The sequence below is a fragment of the Dama dama genome, chromosome 21 (assembly GCF_033118175.1).
Source record: "Dama dama isolate Ldn47 chromosome 21, ASM3311817v1, whole genome shotgun sequence".
Lineage (NCBI taxonomy): Eukaryota > Metazoa > Chordata > Mammalia > Artiodactyla > Cervidae > Dama > Dama dama.
The window spans coordinates 64,664,615-64,684,638 of NC_083701.1; the positions used below are offsets into that span (position 1 = coordinate 64,664,615).

The 20,024-nt window shown below is 44.5% G+C and overlaps 1 long non-coding RNA gene across 1 annotated transcript; it reads left to right on the forward strand.

Moving 5' to 3' along the window:
• Positions 1 to 10,766: 10,766 nt before the first annotated feature.
• On the forward strand, positions 10,767 to 12,871 carry LOC133042782 (uncharacterized). Its single transcript, XR_009689577.1, has 3 exons — positions 10,767 to 10,882; positions 12,104 to 12,204; positions 12,773 to 12,871. It is a non-coding gene; the product is annotated as an uncharacterized LOC133042782 (long non-coding RNA).
• Positions 12,872 to 20,024: the final 7,153 nt, after the last annotated feature.

Here is a 20,024-nt window from a genome sequence, read left to right on the forward strand (position 1 = left end):
GCGGCAGAATGTGCCCCATCAGTTGTATGGTGGGTGGGGCATCTGAATGCTCTGCTCTTCAGCCCAGCAAGTATTATGCACTTTCAGCTACTTTGATCTCGTGACTGTTAAATTCATGAGACCAGCTCGCTTCCCTGATGATCAATTCTTTCTTTATCATTTTACTCTAGGGGACCAGGATAAGAAAATGGCAGTGCTTCCTTCCGCATAAGTATAAACAGATAATACATACTGTTAGTATCTAATAACCAAGATCTATGAACTCAGCCCAGGGTGATAAAGCTGAATGATTTTTTTTTTTAATTCACTGTCTTATGTGTCAATCCTCCTTCACCACAACATCATCAATCAATCACATTGCGCTTGGAGTTCTTACGTTACCATGGCAATGCCTGCCTGCACAGTTAAAAATAAAACTTCTGTGCTCCTGCTGAAATTCAGAGAGAGCAAGAACCTAACTGCCTGGCGGTCCTCACCATGGGAGAACCGGTACCTCGGCAAAGGCAAGCCGGCCACTTTTGTTCTGGAGGGTGAAGATGAAGGGTCGCCACTGAGCGCTGTCTCTGTCTCCGGGGATCGTTTCCATGACTAAGCGAGCCTGCCTCTCTGCAGAGGCACAGTGGTGGTTTTCATCACAGACCCACCGAGGAGCCTTCTCAGTTCTTAGTTCTTGACAGACATCTTTTGGCAGTTTGGCAAACCTATGAGGAAGATGGAGAAAAAAAAAAAATCAATGCAGAAAACAGGTTGGGAGCCTTAACTGCTCTCTAGGACGTTTAAGGCTGCTTAATAATCAAAAGATTTCTCAGAGTTGTTGCCTTCATTTGCATTCCCTTAGAGACAGACCCTCCTAGCTTCCCTCGTTGCTCAGTTGGTAAAGAATCTGCCTGCAGTGCAGGAGGCCCGGGTTTGATCCCTGAGTTGGGAAGATCCCCTGGAGAAGGAAATGGCAACCTGCTCCAGTATCCTTGCCTGGAAAATCTCATGGACAGAGGAGTCTGCAGTCCATGGGGTTGCAAAGAGTTGGGCACGACCAAGCGACTAACACTTACTTACTTAGAGACAGACTCCCGAGACAGGGATTCAAGGGCAAGTAGTTTATTTGAGACCATTAGTGGGGGAGGGGGAGGTGGCAAAGTAATACTGAGAAGAAAAGACAGTCAGTAAGGTTGGATGGCCTCCCCGACTGGATGGACATGAGTTTGAGCGAGCTCTGGAGTTGGTGATGGACAGGGAGGCCTGGCGTGCTGCAGTCCATGGCATCGCACAGAGTCGGACACCACTGAGCGACTGAACTGAACTGAAGGGTGTGTTATTAACTCAGCCACCCCGTGGGTGACTGGAACTTAGTTTGGTGGGGAAGCGCCGAGAAGCACAATCAACACTTGCCTTTGAGTTATCCTGTCTGAAGAGTGCGGAGTTGGGTGTTTCTTCCCAGTCCCTGTGTTCTGCCATGTGAAGCAGAGAAGCCCTTCGGCTCTATGAAACCTGCGGGTGCAGAGATGCACGTATCTGCCGTCAGAAGTCTGTGGCTGAGGGTTAAGGTTGGGGCACTAATAGTCTCAGCTGCAGGTTCTCAGATTGGGGACTTTCTTTCTTTTGGGAAGTCAGAGAAATTCTATGGAAGCGAAAAGAACCTAGTGATAGTGAGCTCCGGAAAGAGTGAGTGTGAAAAGAAGAAAGGAACAGAAGGTGGCTTTAAAAATCCAATTGTTTTGCTTGGTGTTGTTAAATGGGTAGGATACAGGAAGGATATTTGAATCTTCACTATTGTGAAAGGGTCGCTTCATCCTCAACCAAGCGCTTAGAACTTTGCAAGTCAAAGTGTTAGTTGCTCAGTCATGTCCAACTCTTTTGTGACCCCATGTATAGCCTCCAGGCTCCTCTGTCCATGGAATTCTTAGAACTTTAGTTCCTCCAAATCAGACATTTAATCCCCAAATATCCTCATGCCACCACATCAGTATAACCACCTTCCCTAAGTATGTTTTGCCTTTTAAGTTTTGCTCCTTTGAAATCTTTCCCAAAAATGACTCCTGAGAACAGTATCTGAGAAGAAAGAGACTGAAATAACAGAAATAAGCCTCCCCAAAGGAGGGGTAATAATGAGCCCTTGCGTTTATCCAGAGTCTGCCATGTGCCAGACACTGTGATGTTGTTGAATCCTTTCACCTAAAACTCAAAACCTCTCAATAAGGGAGATGCTAGAGTGATTCCCTTGTACAGATGAGAAAACAAAGCCACAGTGGTAAGTTGAAAGTCCCACCTCTAACAGATTTGGGAGCCAGAATCCAAATCCAGGCTGTCTATTCCTGGAAAATATGTCCTTTGTCAACTTCATTATCTTTTTTCGTTCCATCAGTTCTTCCAAATCAAAGTTGATGTTTTGGGTTGCCAGTTTTCAATATTCAGATGGACCATATTACAAAGTGTCTTGGGTTATGTAGGATTAAGCTACCCGCAGCTAACCACTCCAGCTGGCCCTGGTCAGGAAACAATGTCACTTCAAATCAACTATTTAAGGAAAGAGTACTAACATCCCTCTCCCACAACCCACCCACCAACCCACACAAACAACACACACACTCACACACACAAAGGCAAATCACTGGCAATATTTCTTCTTAAATATTTCTCTCAGATCAAAGTTTGTTTTGTATTTCAATTTGTCCAGACCACTGAGAAGATACTGCTTGAGGTCAATTTGCCTCTGGTTGTAACAACACCAGCAATCAATTTGCTGGAGAGGTGGAAGTTTCTTTCTATAGACAAAGCAATATATTTAAATTTTTCCTCTTTGGGTGAGGAAAAGAGTGACTTAGAATACTGTCTTAGGTAATTCACCACTTATTTTAAGGAGAACTGCACACAGGAAACCAGGGAAGACTGCAGAACTGGACAGGAAAGGGCAAGGTGCACAGACTACAGACAGAAAGGTCTGAATTCTAGAGCCTTGTACCAGTGAGCCTTCAGCCCCTCTGCAGACTTGCACCTTGATCCTCTCTGCTCAGTTTTCTTTTCCATATCTCCATGCACTTCCCCACTTGCTATCTTCTGCTTCTCGTAGCATTTTCTCTTTTTTATCTTTGCTTTACACATGGAGCAACAGCAATCCTGGCTTCTATCTACATTATCTCCTTTCAGCTACTTTTTTCACAGTTGACTGTCCTAATCTCAGTATTTATTTTCTTTCTTTTTTTCTTTAACTTAAATGATGAAGGGAGAGGATTGCGGTGGACAAATTTTTGTTTTCAATGACTGAGCCAGGTCATAAGTTTTAAGTGGCCTATGGTTCATTAGCCTATAAACCAAGTGACTGCCCCTGGTCCAGTTAGCTTTGGCCAGGTACACACACAGAACCCCTTCAGCAAAGGTGTCCACAAGGGCTGTAGGCAGGTCAGGCATGGACCACAACTGAGATCTCTTTGATTTCCGTGACCAAATGGCATTGTGCCCCCTGCATTTCTGTTACTGAAAGCACATGGATCTAACATCAGGAGTCAACAGAACTATAAATATACTTAGGAGAATTCAGTCTTGGATTGTCTCTCTAAAGCTCAGCCATGATATTTTATATCTGGGGAAGATAGTCTAACAGAATTTCTAGTCATCTAATGTTCTAAAGTTTCCAGGTTCTATCTCCACATCAAATTCTAGCACAGAAAATCACGAACCTGGAGCTCATTAATTTATTTCTCTGCAGAAATGCCTTCATAGAAATTGGACCTAATATTATACCCTTGGGGTTTAATATAAGAAATGGTTACATGAAGAATGTTTGCATCTTTAAAATTGCTTTAAAAGCTCCCTACTATTGTTCTTTAATGTTCTTTATATATAGATTATATACATTATTATATATTATATATAGATCAGGCAATACTTTTCTCTTGGATTTTAGTCCCAAGGATAAAATCTTTGTTTCTATTTTAATAAATGAGAATTATGTAATTCGCCAAATTTCCTATCTGCCTCTAGAAAAATCTAAAGCAAAATTTAGGATTCAGTTATAGAAACTCTCTGTGGTCTGGGTTTTGTATAATAATCTTCCTCCTTGTGGTACATACTTTTTATATTTTATCCTTATTTTAATGATTGAAAAGTATATGTATCTGTTGGCTAAACCACTGCAAATACTTTTTGGAGTAGCTAGAATGGGCTTCCTTGGTGGTTCAGCAGTAGAGAATCCGCCTGCCAATGCAGAAGAACAAGTTTGATCCCTGGGTCAGAAAGATCCCCTGGAGAAGGAAATGGCAACCCACTCTAGTATTCTTGTCTGGGAAATCCCATGAACAGAGGAACCTGGGGGGCTACAGTCCATGGGGTCACAAAGAATTGGACACAACTTACTGACTAAACAATGCAAATAATAAATATGATTTAATATGTACTGTGTACTAATATTGTTGCTTTATAGAATAAATTCTAATGATTTCAGGAGAATTTTTGATGGTTTAGGGAATCTCCAGACTAGTAACTTTTTATGCTTGAACATTTAGTAAATGATATATTAGTTATTACTGTGTTTCTGCTACTAAGCAAATGTCTACAGGGCTCCTGGAGCAATCTGAGGATGAATTTAAGTTGTAGAAAACTGGAATTAAAGAGAATTCACACAAATATTTTTATTGAAAGGGGAAGGGCTGAGGTTGGTAGCCATTGGTGAAGAGTTATTTATTCCATGAAGGAATCAAAGAAAATCTGAGAGTAATTGACCTTTTATAATTGCTATTTCAGGAGGCTAGAAGCTTTTGCTAGTTACTTTTAAGTATTCTCCGGTTTCACTTTTCTTATATATATTCTGGAGTGGTGTCTTCATTTCAGGTACTTTAGCAGTCAGTTGAAAATTCAGTGAGTCAACGGTCTGCCTATGCAATACCAATAATGGATTAATGGACTTTTTCCTAACTAATGTAAACAGAGTAGTTGTTTTGACTTTGGTAGACACAACTCCAGGTTTCCCAGGTGGTGCTAGTGGTAAAGAACCCACCTGCCAACGCAGAAGACATGAGAGACGCAGGTTCGATCCTTGGGTTAAGAAGATTCTCTGGAGGAGGGCATGACAACTCCTCCACTTTCCTTGCCTGTAGAATCCCATGGACAGAGGAGCCTTGTGGGCTGCAGTTCTTATGGTAGCACAGACTCGGACACAACTGAAGCAACTTAGCATGCAGGCATGCAGATACAACTCCAGTATACAATTTTAAATAAGTATATGGAAACAAACACTTTTCAGAAAGGAAGCCCCTTTTCTGGAAGGTAGTAACCCATGTGGTCTATCAGGGTCACAAACTTGTTTTCCACTAAATGTTTTTTGGGTTTTGCGTTGAAATATGAGATGTAGAAATAGCACCAACAGAAGGGGTTGTCATTGTGACTTGCACCTCTGTGGAGTGGTATTTCTGGGTCACTGGGCATTCTCTGCTCTTGGATTTAGTGACATGTCAGTGAATTCTTATTTTGAAAGTTGTCAAGTCTTAAAACCTTCAGACCCTTTAGCCGCTGTCCAGCCCTCCTGTGGCCTTGATTGGTCCTCAGTTGGCCTCTGTGGCAGAGTGAGTTTGATCTGTTGCTCTGGACCTTTTTTCTGTGGCTGCTTGTTCTTTTGGGTTCACTTTGGAGGATTCAATGCAGCTGCTTTTGGCACCTGAGTCTGTAACCTTTTTTGAATTTCTCCTTCACAAGCTCTTGTCACAGACTCAAGTCCCAAAGGCACATGCTAACTCAGTCCAGATGCCAGGAAGATCCAGCCCCAGCTGGGCCGTCTGACCCTAATGAGTGGGCAGCCATATGCACAGTTAATTAAAACTGAGGTAGAAAAAATAAAATAAGTTTTCAAGTGCACTTAGCAATGGTAAGTCTTCCTTTTGCAAAACCCAAACCACTTGTATAGCCACCGGGAAAAGGGGGCAAGCTACTTATATTAATTCTGTCTCCATCAAAATCTCAGTTTACTAGCTGTCACATGGATCTATGTGATATACAGAAAAATCTTCTGAAAGACATTACAAGACAGATACAGTAAAAAAACAAAGAAAGCTCTGCTCTCAGTGAGCTTATAGCCTAGTGGGGCATTGAAAATGTAAACTTTCTCCTTCAATGACTTCAATGACGGAGACTAAGATTTTCTTTATTTTCTTTAATGCTCTGCAGGTAGAACTTGTCACTTACCTGTGTGGTTCCATGGCACTCTGTGCCTGCCCCTGTGTCCTGATGTTCTCGTCTCCCTCATTCAACTGTGAGGTTCAGTGGTTATCTCTGAGCCAAGTGCTATGTTACGTGTTCAAGAGTGTTGTGAGCCTGCTGTCAAACCACAGGTGCATGCTAAGTTGCTTCAGTCCCGTCCGACTCTTTGTGACCCTGTGGACTGCAACCTGCCAGGCTCCTGTCCATGGGATTCTCCAGGCAGGGATACTGGAGTGGCTTGCTGTACCCTCCTCCAGGGATCTTCACAACCCAGGGATTGAACCTGCATCTCTTAAGTCTACCTGCATTGGCAGGCAGGTTCTTTACCACTAGCGCCACCTGGGAAACAATGGGTAGCTTGATATTGGCCATAGCGGGGATATTTACATTATGAAATTTGGCAAAAGCTACAAAATCAGGACTAAGAATTTTTTGAGAGTCAATTTACCAGCACACAAGGTCTTTGAAGTCAGCAATATGGCTTTATGTTTGGATCTCCCAAGACTTACAGTGTCTGGCATGTGATGGGTACTCAATACTTGTTTGCTGAATGAATGAAGGGACTCGGGCTCTCTAGGACACAAACAGAATGAAACCAACCAACCTGGTCTTGTGTAGAATGAAACAAGCTGTCACAACAATGTAGTGATTCGAGAAACCTTTTGAAAGGGTCCCATCTCCCAATCAGAATGTATCCCTTGCTCCCTTGCTGCAGTACTGGATTCCCATATAGATGTCATTTTTAAAGGAAAGTACACATTTTGATTGGTTTTATCGAGAAGTTCACTGGGTGGAGCAAGAGAAGAGGAAGCAGATGGGGACAAGACAGTGGAGGGTGGCTCATTAGCCACACTGAAATGAGGAGTACTTTATCTTACGGTTGTTCCACTTGTGGTCTACCACTGAGCTGGCGCTGAGCAGGACTGTGAAATGGGGATTTCTTCCTAATCCTTTCTCATATCCCTTTCTCTTTGGGCCCTTTCCTTGTAACCTAGGGCCACTATGTCATCCCTTGTTGACTCAAGGAGCATTTCTGCTCTTTTTAAAGAAAATAATTCCTTAAGCTCTAGATCTATTTTTCTGATTTTTACTATTCTGTTACAACTTTCTTGTCTTTTGGTGCATTGTTTTTAAGCCTGTTATTCCTGGTTATGACTTCACTGTAATTCAACAGAAGGCTCATAGAAGTGGTGAAGATTGAATCCAAAGCAGCAAAGACTCCTTTGACAGTATTTCAGGACCTGTGGGAGGAGTATGGGAGAGAACTTTATAGTGGGGGCAGAGAACATTCAGGACAGTGTGCTTTAAATCCTATCACATAAGCAAACACCTCTACAGCCTCAGTGTAACATATGTTTTGAGTCATTTCCCATAGAAGAGTGTGGACCTGGTATGGGTAAATTTTAACAAAGGGAAGGAAGAGACCAGGTCTAGGATAGGGTAATGTTCCCTACCACTAATCATAGACATTTGGAGGATATTAAGAATATGGAGTGTGGGTGTGTGTTAGGGGTGAGGTTGGGAGCTGGAGTGTGGTGGGGGAGGAGGTCTCTGAAAGTTGTAGGCGAGGGGATGGCAGAAGAGTAGAGGGTCTTGGATGAACATGCCTCCAGCTAGCCTTGACTGCCAGCTCTACGTTTGGTCTTCTACTATTTTTACTAGTTTTCATAATTTCTGAAAACTTGTAATGGAATAAGCTTCTAAGATGAGATTTCGGGTTTTGTGTTGCTGGCCTGTGAATCCCATGGATCTTTTCTTGGAGGATTTCTAGGTTTAGGGACCCCTGGCCCTCGCCTACCCTTTCCTTATGCTTTAGAGAGAAGGTGGGTCCCAATGAAAGGGATTCTCAAAGAAGGCTTATTTACAGTCTACTAGAGGATTCTGGGAAAAAATTTTGATGCCAAAAAGCAAAAGGGGCAGAATCTTTTTATTAAAATCTCCTCATTTACCTAAGTGTATGTTTTTATTCCTTAGATAAACTGTGAGGAGCTGGCAGGTGGGGAAAACCCAAAAACTCTCCACACTGTTTTGCAGTGTTCATAAGGTTTAGGTGAAGATTTTGTCAGGGCTTCAGAAAATTACCTCTCCTCCCTTGAGTCAGCTCTCTGTCTGGGAGTGTAAAGTATAGTTGGAGAAAGCGACTTTACTTTTGTCTCCCCTGAGACTAGGACAAGCAAGTAGCATCCTTAAAAACAGTATGAATAGAGAATTCCCTGGTGGTCCAGGGGTTAAGAATCCAGCTTGCAATGCAGGAGACATGGGTTCGATCCCTAGTGGGGGAACTAAGACCCTCTGTGTCATGGAATCTCATGGAGCAAGTAAGCCTGGGTGCCACAGCTGGAGAGTGTGTGTGCCCCGATGAGAGATGCTGCAGGACGCAACTAGAGCCTGACATAGATGAAAATAAACAAACCACAGGATCAATAGGGGAATGATGCCACTGGCTGTGACTTGCAGCAGGGTGCTGGTTTCTGACATTTTGCACAAAGCTCAACTGGAAGCTCCTTTGTCTTTAAAGGTGTCAGGTCAGGGTAGTAAGGGAGTAATCAGTTCAGTTCAGTTCAGTCACTCAGTCATGTCTGACTCTTTTCGACCCCATGGACTGTAGCACGCCAGGCCTTCCTGTCCATTACCAACTCCCAGAGCTTGCTCAAACTCATGTCCATGGAGTTGGTGATGCCATCCAACCATTTCATCCTCTGTCGTCCCCTTCTCCTCCTGCCTTCAATCTTTCCCACCATCAGGATCTTCTCCAATGAGACAGTTCTTCGCATCAGGTGGCCAAAGTATTGGAGTTTCAGCTTCAGCATCAGTCCTTCCAATGAACATTTAGGACTGATTTCCTTTATGACTGACTGGTTCAATCTCCTTGCAATCCAAGGGACTCTCAAGAGTCTTGTTCAACACAATTCAAAAGCATCAAGTCTTCAGCACTCTGCTTTCTTTATAGTCCAACTCTCACATACATACATGACCACTGGAAAAACCATAGCTTTGATTACGTGGACCTTTGTTGACAAAGTAATAGAAGTGCACGTAAGTGTACTGAGTACTTCCTGTGTGTCAGGTACTGAGTGCTAAGTGCTTTCCATGGATTATCCCACTGGGTCTTTTTAACAAAACCACCCTGCGAGGTGGTCAGTTATGATCATCCTCATTACATAGGCGAGGACACCGAGGCAGAGAGCAGGTGATTAACTTGTCAGTGGTTGGCACTGGAGATGAGACTGCGCACCCAGACAGTCTGACTCCTTAGCCTACGCTTCTAACCACTATGCTCTCCTGTCTCCTGGCAGCTGAAGGCAGGGCAAAAACTGCAGCACCATTTTTGGAGCACCTACAGTGTGCCAGGTGCTGCCCTGAGCCTCTCTATAGATCATTCACTTATTTCCTTAACAACATTGTGCAGTCGGTTCTGTTAGATTCCCATTTCACAGAAGAGGAAACTGAGGACATAGGTCACATGATTAGTATAATGGAGCTGTGGGTGGGGGTGGGAATGAAGCATCAGCTGGGCTTGAACTTCTGCAGCTAAGCATCAGAATGACTAAAAACTCTAGCAAGGACATATACCAGTTTCCATAAAGGTTAACCTAGAGGCCTCACATAACTGGTCATGAGTATGCTCAGACCCTGCAAACGTGGGATTTCCCTCACTCGGTGGTGCTACCCAGAGGTCGCCCTGAGGTTGCTGCTCTGCCTCCCACTGCAGTGACTTCCAGCACCACCCTGGGTCCCTCTGCTCTGAGTGACTTACTGCTCAGGGTTCAGTGGAAACCTTTTGGTGCTGCCGGTGGACAGACAGTATCTTTAGTTTGTTTTTCTGATTGTTGTAATAAATAAACAGTAGACAGAAAGAAGGAATTTCAGGTTCTTCTACATCACTTGGTTCCTGTTGCCAAAATTATTCTCCGTCGTTTTTAGGCAAGAAGAGAGGACCAGCAATCAATGGAATGTAAAAGTCACTAAAAGCAGCATTTCAAGATGACAAAGATGCTCCCAACCCACGTGGGCAAGGTCAGGGACAGAAGTTTACCGAACATGTCTTGACTTAGCAAGGTTGGCTGAGAGCTGAATTTTATCATTTATCCTTTCACTGAACCTCACTTGAAGTTACTGTGCTCCCAGTTTTGGTGTTTTAGGGATTAAACTGGTGGTCCCTTCCCCTCCACCCAATCTCTTTTATCCTTATGCTGTGCTTAGTCACTCTGTTGTGTCCAACTCTTTGCGACCCCATGGACTGTAGCCCACCAGGCTTCTCTGTCTATGGGGATTCTCCAGGCAAGAATACTGGAGTGGGTTGCTATGCCCTCCTCCAGTGGATCTTCCCAACCCAGGGATAGAACCCAGGTCTCCTTCATTGCAAGCGGATTCTTTACCATCTGAGCCACCAGGGAAGCCCCTTTTTTATCCCTACCCTGTACTTACCTTTTATGATCTGGAGGGTGGCCATCACAGTGACTTATGAAATGAGAGATGTCTGTGACTGAAAGGTGTACGCACGCCTCATCACGTGAAGCCTATCTGTGCTTGAGTTGTTTTCCCAGGCACAGAGATAGAATGGCAGTGATTCATCCATAATATGTTGTTTCAAGCCCCCTGCCTCTAGAAGCAAGTGTAACCCAAACCTCCTCAAGCCTCCTGCGTTTACATGGATGGGGACCCAACTGGCCCTGCTCCTGCCTCACCACTACAGGTACCACACCCCTGCACCCCGATGTGCAGTGAATGAGCTCCAGCCCATTCCGACTGCCACCAAGGCTTTGCTGGGAGTTTATGAGCTGTTTTTTTTTTTAAAAATTAATTAATTAATTTTAATTGGAGGCAAATTACTTTGCCAATACTTTACCAATACTGTAGTGGTTTTTGCCATACATTGACGTGAATCAGTCTTGGGTGTCCATGTGTCCTCCATCCTGAGCCCCCCCCCCCACCCCCCGCCCTATCCCATCCTTCAGGGTCGTCCCAGTGCACTGAGCTGAGTTTCTGTTTTGGATCCTCTTGTCGTTGCCCCAGCCGTGTAGTCTCCTAATACTTCTCAACTTGCACACCCTAAGGGTGGGGATGGTGCCCAACCCCTCTGCAGTTTTCCTGCACAAAAGCTCCATGCAGAGGCGAAGCTGTGCTCTGCACCATGGCATGTGCCCTTCTCCCCTGCGGGGTCTCCGAGTCTCCCAGGTCCCTACTGCACACAGCTTCCTGGGTTTCTGTCTGCAGCTTTCCCCAACTGCATCAGCCATAAGTCCATGGGACTGGCCCGTGTCAGCCCCAGACTCAGCATCTCCACCAGCCCATCAGACATGCCCAGACAACGGTGCATCCCAAGAGCAGGTGAAAATTAGTATGAGATTGGGACTGCAGCCTGTGATGTGATGTGATTTCAGGACATAATTATGTTATTCTGACAAATTCGGCTTAAGGATTATTGTGAAGCCAGTGTTTCCATTCTGACCTGGAACACACTGCGTTGGCCTTTTAGCTCTGGCTACTCCATGTGCTGTCCCTGACTTATGGCACCTGCATCACAACGGAATGGTTCAGAGATGCAGTCTCAACCCCCAGCCTCAATCTACTGAATATAAATCTGCTTTTTAAGCAGCCCCTATGGTGGTTTACATACACATTTAAGCCTGAGCGGCACTGCTTTACACTGTAACTGACAGATCAGGCTGTACCTAAAAAATGATGCTGAAATGGTTTTCCAGATTTGGGGAGCCATGCAGCGTAGCATGTCTCAAGTAAACCCAATGAGTGCTTGCCATTAAATCCCTACAGAGATTTTTGTTTTGTCTTTACCACTTTCATTTAAATTCATATTTTATCTTAGGATTTTTCTATATTCATGTTAGTCAATAATGAAGCTTGATATTGTATATTAACTTGAATTCTCCTTCTCCTCCATTCTTCTTGGGTTAAGAACTCTGATGATAGAAGAAAAGTATAGAGCTGACATTCAAGGAAAATCCAGAAAATGAATTCCTTTTTTTATCTTTGGGCTGAGCAGTGCCAATGAATAAGGTACTGTAATAAAACCTTTTTATATGCCTGTCATAGAAAGACAAACCTTTTCCAAAGGAAATGGATTTGAGTATTTGCTAGATATGATAAACAGCCTGACAAAAAAGGGCCTGAATTTCCCTTTTAAATGTTCAGGAGGGGAAGGTTTTAACTTCCCTTGTCAGGTAAAAAAAGAATTCATTATCAAAGCCACTCCAGCTGAAATTCAGAAATGAGAACTAGACTGGATCAGAGTGGAAAGCAATGATTTAGAAATGTGTTAAAGGGAGCAGTTTAATGAATAAAGTGTCAACTTTCCATAGAAGTAAAAATAAATCATGCATCGGCATAACCAGTTTTGTCGCCATGAATTAGCTGGGTGTAGCTGGCTCCGGCACTCGGCAGTGTAAGGAGACATTAAAATCTAATTCTCACTAAGATCTGTACATGTGAATTGTTGATAATGATGTTAATAATGGCATTATATCCATTTTATGACTACTCTATTCCAGAAAGGGCTAAAGGGAAAAAGAAAACAAGGAACATTTGAATGAAAATGGCCCTAATTCTCACTTTTTTCTCTTGGCAGATAGCCTTGAGCCCTAGAATCCTTTCGTCAGGAAAAGTCCAGGTACAGAATTGTCTGGACCCTTGGAGTTGCCTTTCTGGAGTCTTGGTTTCCAGGTGAGTTGCCTGTCTAATTTCCCAGGGCTGCTCTCACAAAGTGCCACTGGGTGCCTTAAACAACAGAAATGGATTCTCAGACAGTTCTGGAGGCCAGGAGCCCTACAACAAAGGTTCGGAAGTTGGTTCCTTCTGAGAATCATAAGGAAGCGTCTGCTCCATGCCTCTCCCAGCTGCTGGTGATCTCCTGCTGGTCTTTGGTGTTCCTTGGATTGTAGACACATCCTGCTGATCTCTGCCTTTGTTTTCACAAGGTGCTCTCCCTGTGTGTCCAAATTTTCCTTTTTTATAAGAACACAAGTCATGTTGGACTAGGGCCCACCCGATGGCCTTATCTTGATTATATCTGCAAAGACCCTATTTCTAAATAAGGTCACATTTTGAGGTACTGGGGGTTAGAACTTCAAAATATCTTTTTGCAGGAGACATAATCAAACCCATAACACCAGGTGAGGCTGCTTTATAATGAGATTGTTTGATTTGCTAATAACCAAACTATGGAAGCAAATAAATGTCCATCAACAGAAGAATGGATAAAGAAGATGTACATATATACAATGGGATATTACTCAGCGATGAAGAGGGATGAAATAGTGCCATTTGCAGAGATGTGGGTGGACCTAGAGATGTTATATAGAATGAGGTAAGTCAGAAAGAGAAAAACAAATATCATATAATATTGCTTATATGAGGAATCTAGAAAAATGGTACAGATGAACTTATTTGCAAAGCAGAAATAGAGGCAGATGTAGAGAACAAACTTATAGATACCTAGGTGGAAAGAGTGGGTGGGATGAATTGGGAGCTTGGGATGGACATATATACACTCTTATGTATAAAATAAATAACTAATGAGAACCTACTGTACGGCACGTGGAACTCTGCTCAATGTTATGTGGCAGCCTAGGAGGGAGGGGAGTCTGAGGGAGACTAGATACCAATGTATGTATAGCTGAATCATTTTGCCGTACACTTGAAACTAGCACAACACTGTTGATTAACTATACTCCAATATATAATAAAAACTTTAAAAAGAGAAATTCATTTGACCCAGTAACTTATTAACACACATACAACTGATGCAATTTTCATTAAACACTACTTAAACCTTCCTGTGGAAAGCCCCCATAGCTCAGTGGTTAAGAATCCCCCTGCCAATGCCAGAGCTGCAGGAGACACAGGTTTGATCCTTGGGTTGGGAAGATCCCCTGGAGGAGGAAATGGCAACTTGCTCCAGTATTCTTGCCTGGAGAATCCCATGGACAGAGGAGCCTGGTGGGCCATAGTCCATGGAGTCACTAAAGAGTCAGATACAACTGAGCAACTAAACACCCAACAGCAGCCTTCCTACGTGCAACAGTCTCTGAACTCTCCTCTCTTCTCCCCTTTTTTCCCTCCCCTTTCCTGCTCTTTCTTTCCCTTCTCCTTTCTTCCATCCCATTTTTAAAAGATGCTAATTTGCACTTTTAAAATTGATTTTGTGATGCACTAATGAATTCCAACCTGAAGTTTAAAAACCCAGTGGAAGAGACCACTCGCTGCTCACGCAAATCCATCACCCCTCTTCCCGTCACATGGTGAGATGACGGTTCTCCGCCTTCTGTATGCTTAGGTGTGACCCTGTACCCAAGCCCTCTCCACTGGGGTGTGAGTGAAAGCAGTGGGTACAGCTGCCAAGCACAGCCCTTGTGGGTCCTTCACGCTCCTTCCCCATCCTGGTGAACTGGGAGGGCAGTTCTCAGGGAGACTTACGTAGCCGCCTTCTGAAGATGGACTCATACAGGAGAAAGAAGTTCACTTCTTGGTCTTTAGGCTCCTAAATCTTTGCAGTTATTTGTAAGGATAACTTAGTAATATCTCATCCTCATTTATCCAATGACCGAGTAGAGCTTTGACTTTTGAGAGACAACAGACCTCTGTGTAACACTCTCCTTTGTAGCTGTGGCCATCTTTCTGTTTACAGGCCGAGAGCAGATCTATCCAGGTAAACAGAGGCTGCCTGCCCCAGTGCCTCCTGAATATGAAAGTCTCAGAAGCTCTCTTCACCAGGGCTGTGCTGACCGACTGAGCTTGGTACATGCGAGATGGGCACATTCACACGGCTACTGCTGCCTTTTTATGTGCAACGGGAAGCAGCACAAACAGCATGAAAGCACAAATTTGTAAGAACGAGAAGACCAGATCTATGATGGGAAAACACACTCCAAATCTAAGTTATCGTGACAAATCACCCATTTAATGCTCACGCATGCTCTTTGGATCTCTCCAGCAGACAGTGAGGAAAGATGGCCACTACGTGTTGACTCTCCCTGCATGCCTGAGACAGAGAAGCCCATTGTGTTATGTAATGTAATGCTTAACATTTCCTTCCTCCTTCTGCTTTTCTTCTTTGAGGTACTAAGTTTCCACCTGTATCTTACTTGGCTTCCCATGTGGTGTTAGTGGTAAAGAACCCACCTGCCATTGCAGGAGATGTAAGAGATGTGGATTCGATCCCTGGATCAGGAAGATCCCCTGGAGGAGGGCATGGCAGCCCTCTCCAGTATTCTTGCCTGGAGAATCCCGTGGACAGAGGAGCTGGGTGGGTTCCAGTCTGTAGAGTCGCAAAGAGTTGGACTGATGCAACTTACCACGCATGTACTTATTAGTGGGTTGTTGCTCGAGATTTGCTCTTTGCTAAGTAAGGAAAACCAAATGATGGAATTGTAGTTCATTTTCTTTTCTTCCGATATTCACCAGATGGCAACCTTGATGGGCTGCCGTGATTGTCAAGGGTAGCAGGAGCCGAGAAGGAGAGAAAACAGAGGCCTGCATTATTTCTAAAACTGAGCTCATTCACATGTCATTTAGAAATGACTATGGAAAGACATAAAGTTCTCTTGTATAAGACTTGACTTTAGGTAAATTCAGTTTCCATAATCATCCTATTGAATGGAAGTATCACAGAGCCTTACAACTTCTAGTCCAACTCTCCCTCTTGACAGGATACTGAGCCCAGAGAGGATAAGGGACACGTCCAAGGTCACTAAAATTAGTTTTTGCCAGAGTCTGTACTGGAGTCTACATTTTCTTCATGCCTGAGTTTCTATTAGAGTATGCTACATTCCCTCCTTCCCCTGTGGCTCAGCTGGTAAAGAATCCGCCTGCAGTGTGGGAGACCTGGGTTCGATCCCTGGGTTGGGATGATCCTCTGGAGGAGGGCATGGCAACCCATTCTAGGCTTCTTGCCTGGGGAATCCACAGGGACAGAGGAGCCTGGTGGCTACAGTCCATGGGATGGCAGAGTCCAATGTGACTGACAGACTAAGCACAGACGTTCTAGAGGATGACAAAGGCGGAGAATGGCTGCTCTGGAGGGGTAGAGGGGCCCTAACTGATAGAAGAACAAAAGCTACTCAACTGGCCAGGACATCCACGCTGGAATGGCACTTAGAGAAAGAAATTTTTATCCTAGGAAGTCCCTGGAAATTTGAGGTGTATTTGTTACAGCAGCTTAGTTATCCTAATTAATATATCTTTTTAATGAGCTCAGGGAGGATGCCTCTTTAGCATGCCATGATTTTCTCTGCTCCAGCATCTTTCAGCTGCTTTGTTCTGTCGGACTGAACTGTCCCAAATTGGGCAGCTGGGGTGCTGGGTGCTGGTGGGATGCGGTGGAGCGGCCGCTGGGCTATGACATTCCCAGGTGCTACTCCTGTGACCTTGAGAACTTTGAATTAGAAACAGCGTACCCGGCCAACACCCCGCCCCAAAAACTTACAGGGAGCTAATCACTGTTTATTTGAAAGACAATGATTCCCTGAGGTTTGCATTTGTTCCGTGATTCTATTAGGCTTTGTATTCTGTTTACTAATACCCAGTGCTCAGGGTGATGCCTTCCACTCTGTGGGTTGGTGATATGATACCACATTTAATTTTTCCAAGTTTTCTGATACCACTCAGTGGGAGAAATAATTGTTAGTGTGCAATTGCAGAATGTTTCCACCTAATTGTCTCAGAACTGCAGGGTAGGTATTTGATTTCTTTGATTGATCTGTTTTGTGTAGGTATTTTTCCAACATCTTGAATAATTTAGGAGCAAGCCTGGGTTGGTGGCTAATTTGGTGTCTAGCAATTATGAGTTCTTCTGAAGCATATTTCACTCAAGTGTCTGAAGGCAGGAAGGAACTGCAGAAATAAGACTCATTGTTACATGAACTTGGGCATACCACGTGGTCACTCAGGTTCCTGGAAGCCTAGTGCTTATCTTCAGGTTCAGTTGTGTTCTAAAAGGCAGGCTTGGTCCTATCTCCTGACACTGGCTTTGATGGGTTGATAAGTTTTCTGTTTGCTTCTTCCTGTGTGTTAGTTGAAAGCAATGAAGAAAGGGAAAACAATGCCTGCTGGAAGTCCAGGACCAAACTTGAAAATCCAGTATGGGGAGGAAGCAGGATCAGCTCTGGAGTGGAAGTGGGCTGTGGTAGGGAGTAGGCAACAGTACTTTAGATGCAAGGGAATTATTCTAAGCATTTAGGGAGCTGTCCCCCAACTGTTGAGCAGGTAAAAGGATTCATCCACACCAAACTGTGTCCTTTCCTCTCCGGTGCCTGGCAACAGGATTCCAAAACCAGGAGGTCAGGATCTCACCTGCTAGATCTGGGAGACTTCATGCTCTTCTCTTGGCAGCTTTCCAGAATTACCAGTGGGAAGCGGGAGAGGGTGAGGAGCAGGTCCCCTTTCTCTTCCTCCCAGGGAACTTAAATGACAGTCTTCACTGAGGGTTCAGGCCCTTCTTGTCAGAAATCCCCTTCTCAAAGTTATCTCGAGGCTTTGGCAGGACACAAACGCACTTTGTCAATGCCCACCAGGAACACACTGGTGGTTGAACAAGTTGGGTTTGTTGCTTGTTGTGACGAGGGAGACACACACCACAGGGAACTTGGGAAGACTTGGTTAAAGGGTGTTGGGAAGAACCTACTATAGGATTTGGACTGTGCTTGATGCTTGATAATTTGGGGAAGCATTCAAGAAATCAGGATTGGATGTTTTCCGGAAGTGGGTATGTATGGTTGGGCGTCTTAACCCAACCATAGGAGGTGCGATGAGTGAGTCAAGGCTGGAGCTGTAACTGGTAAAGAAAAGGGACCACTCACTAGCAGAGTAGGGAGATGCAGGGCTGTTTTGGTACTCTGGATGATGTTCATGTTTTTGCATGGTCTTGTTTTTCTTTGGATCCATCACAGTCATTGGTGTTCTGTGAAGTCGCTCATGTTCAACAAGGCCTGGCCACCCGTATCAGCTCCTAGCAACACCGAGGCCTGGCTGATAGAACTAGGCCCGTTTGGGATGTCAGTGACTATTTTTCTTGTTCTCAATCTGGTACACTCTGGATCATTAAAAGATGGAAATAGTTCTGAATCGCTCACATAATAGTAATTGTCCACTGCCATGAGCCTTCTGAGGGCGCCCTCCTGCCCTGTTCTCTTCCACCTCCCGCAAACCACTGGTGAGTAGCAAAGTTTCGAACCTTCTAGATCCTGATCCAGCTCCATTGCTAGCATCTGTCCTGATGAATCAGGGCCCAAGTGGTACCTGCTGCCAAGGTTTGGAATAAAAGCTAAATCCTAGCTTTAGGGCTGTAGATCCTCTCAACAGTAAGACTGAGAAGAGGCAAGATGCCAGAAGAAAGGGAAAAGAGAGGAGAAAGAAGAAATACGATGAAAAGAGAGTGAAGGGTAAATAACGAGGGCGAGGGCAGCAGGAAAAGATGAACAGACGTCTAGACAATGAAGCAGAAATGAGGCCCCAAGAGTGCACTTAACAAAGGCCAAGAATGGAAAGACAGTGCTGAGAAGTGGGGGAGGAATAGAAGGGAACAGAGAACAAGGGGAAAATTCAGTCTAAGGCACTCCGCTTAAACATCTTACCTTATACTGCGGTTCCCTTATATTGAATATGTCTTGAAATGAGTCTGCCAGCAGCTGGGGCTTAGAAAACAATCATTTTGTTAGAGACAAGTTTGGGTTGGAGCTGGATCAAATTTGACAGGATTTAACCTGTAAAGAAAGGAGGACGCAGGGCTCTCTAGTCTAACGTTGGCCGAAGTGCCGCATCAGGGAAGCTGGTTACCAGTCGCAGCTTGGGGCCTTCGCTGTTTTTCTTTCAGTTTTATCCCGCGCTGCTTCTTTGAATCCCAACTTGCACAGGTATGAAAAACCTCGCTGTCTTTGAGTTAGGATGAAAAACAGCGTGCGTTTCCCTGCCAAGTCTCAGAGAGAAGGCAGTCCGAGCAGATGGCGGAGGAAACTGCACAGAGAGCCTTGATTAACCTACGGTGATGGAGCGAGCATCACTCGCGGAGGCCTTTTCCCTGCTTGTGAAGAACTTCTGCAAACAGCCAGCGGGGACCCGGGAGTGGGGTGGAGGCAGGCTCCCTCTCTTCTGAAGCGGTGGCTCTTTGAATTGGTAGCATAACCACTGTTCCCGGAACACAGGATATTTGAAGGCATCAATGAGAGGGAAAGGGAAGGTAAACGGGAAGCAGGGGAGATGGCACGCCGGCAGATGGAGGCTGGGGTCCTAAAGCCAGAGCGAGCCCGGAAGGTCACTCCAGTCCCAGTTTTTGCCGCCGCTCCGTGTCCTGCCGTCTGCTCATCTCTGGCAGCCAGACTCCTTGTGGACACTTCCAGTGTCCTACTGTGGCGGGTAGAAGCACGCGATTGGGAGATTCAGACCAGGACAAAGTAGATAAGACATTCACAGGGTGACTTTCCATGAAATCGCTCTTGTTTGCTTTCCCTCAGAGAAACATCACAGAACATTAGAGAAGCCCCCACCAGCTCTGAGTCTTCTGCGTGTTATGTGTCTGTCCCAAGGAAATAATTGTTGAGGTTGTTCTTTCATGGGGCTTCCTTTGTCTGGGCACTAGAGTATGTAATTTGTGTAAATTTCTTTGTTTTACATTTTTGGTCACGTGAATATACCTGGAAATTTGAATTTCCTTCAAGGTCGTGTCAGTGTAGTTCATTTTTACTCAAGAGGATTCCTTTGAGTCATAAATGTTATATCTACCTCCACTGGAGACAGTAGTGTATGTTGGATAAAATGATATCTCATCCAGAAATCTCAAACCTGACCATAACATTCTTCCTTTTCTAATGCCTTAAACAGAGCCACAT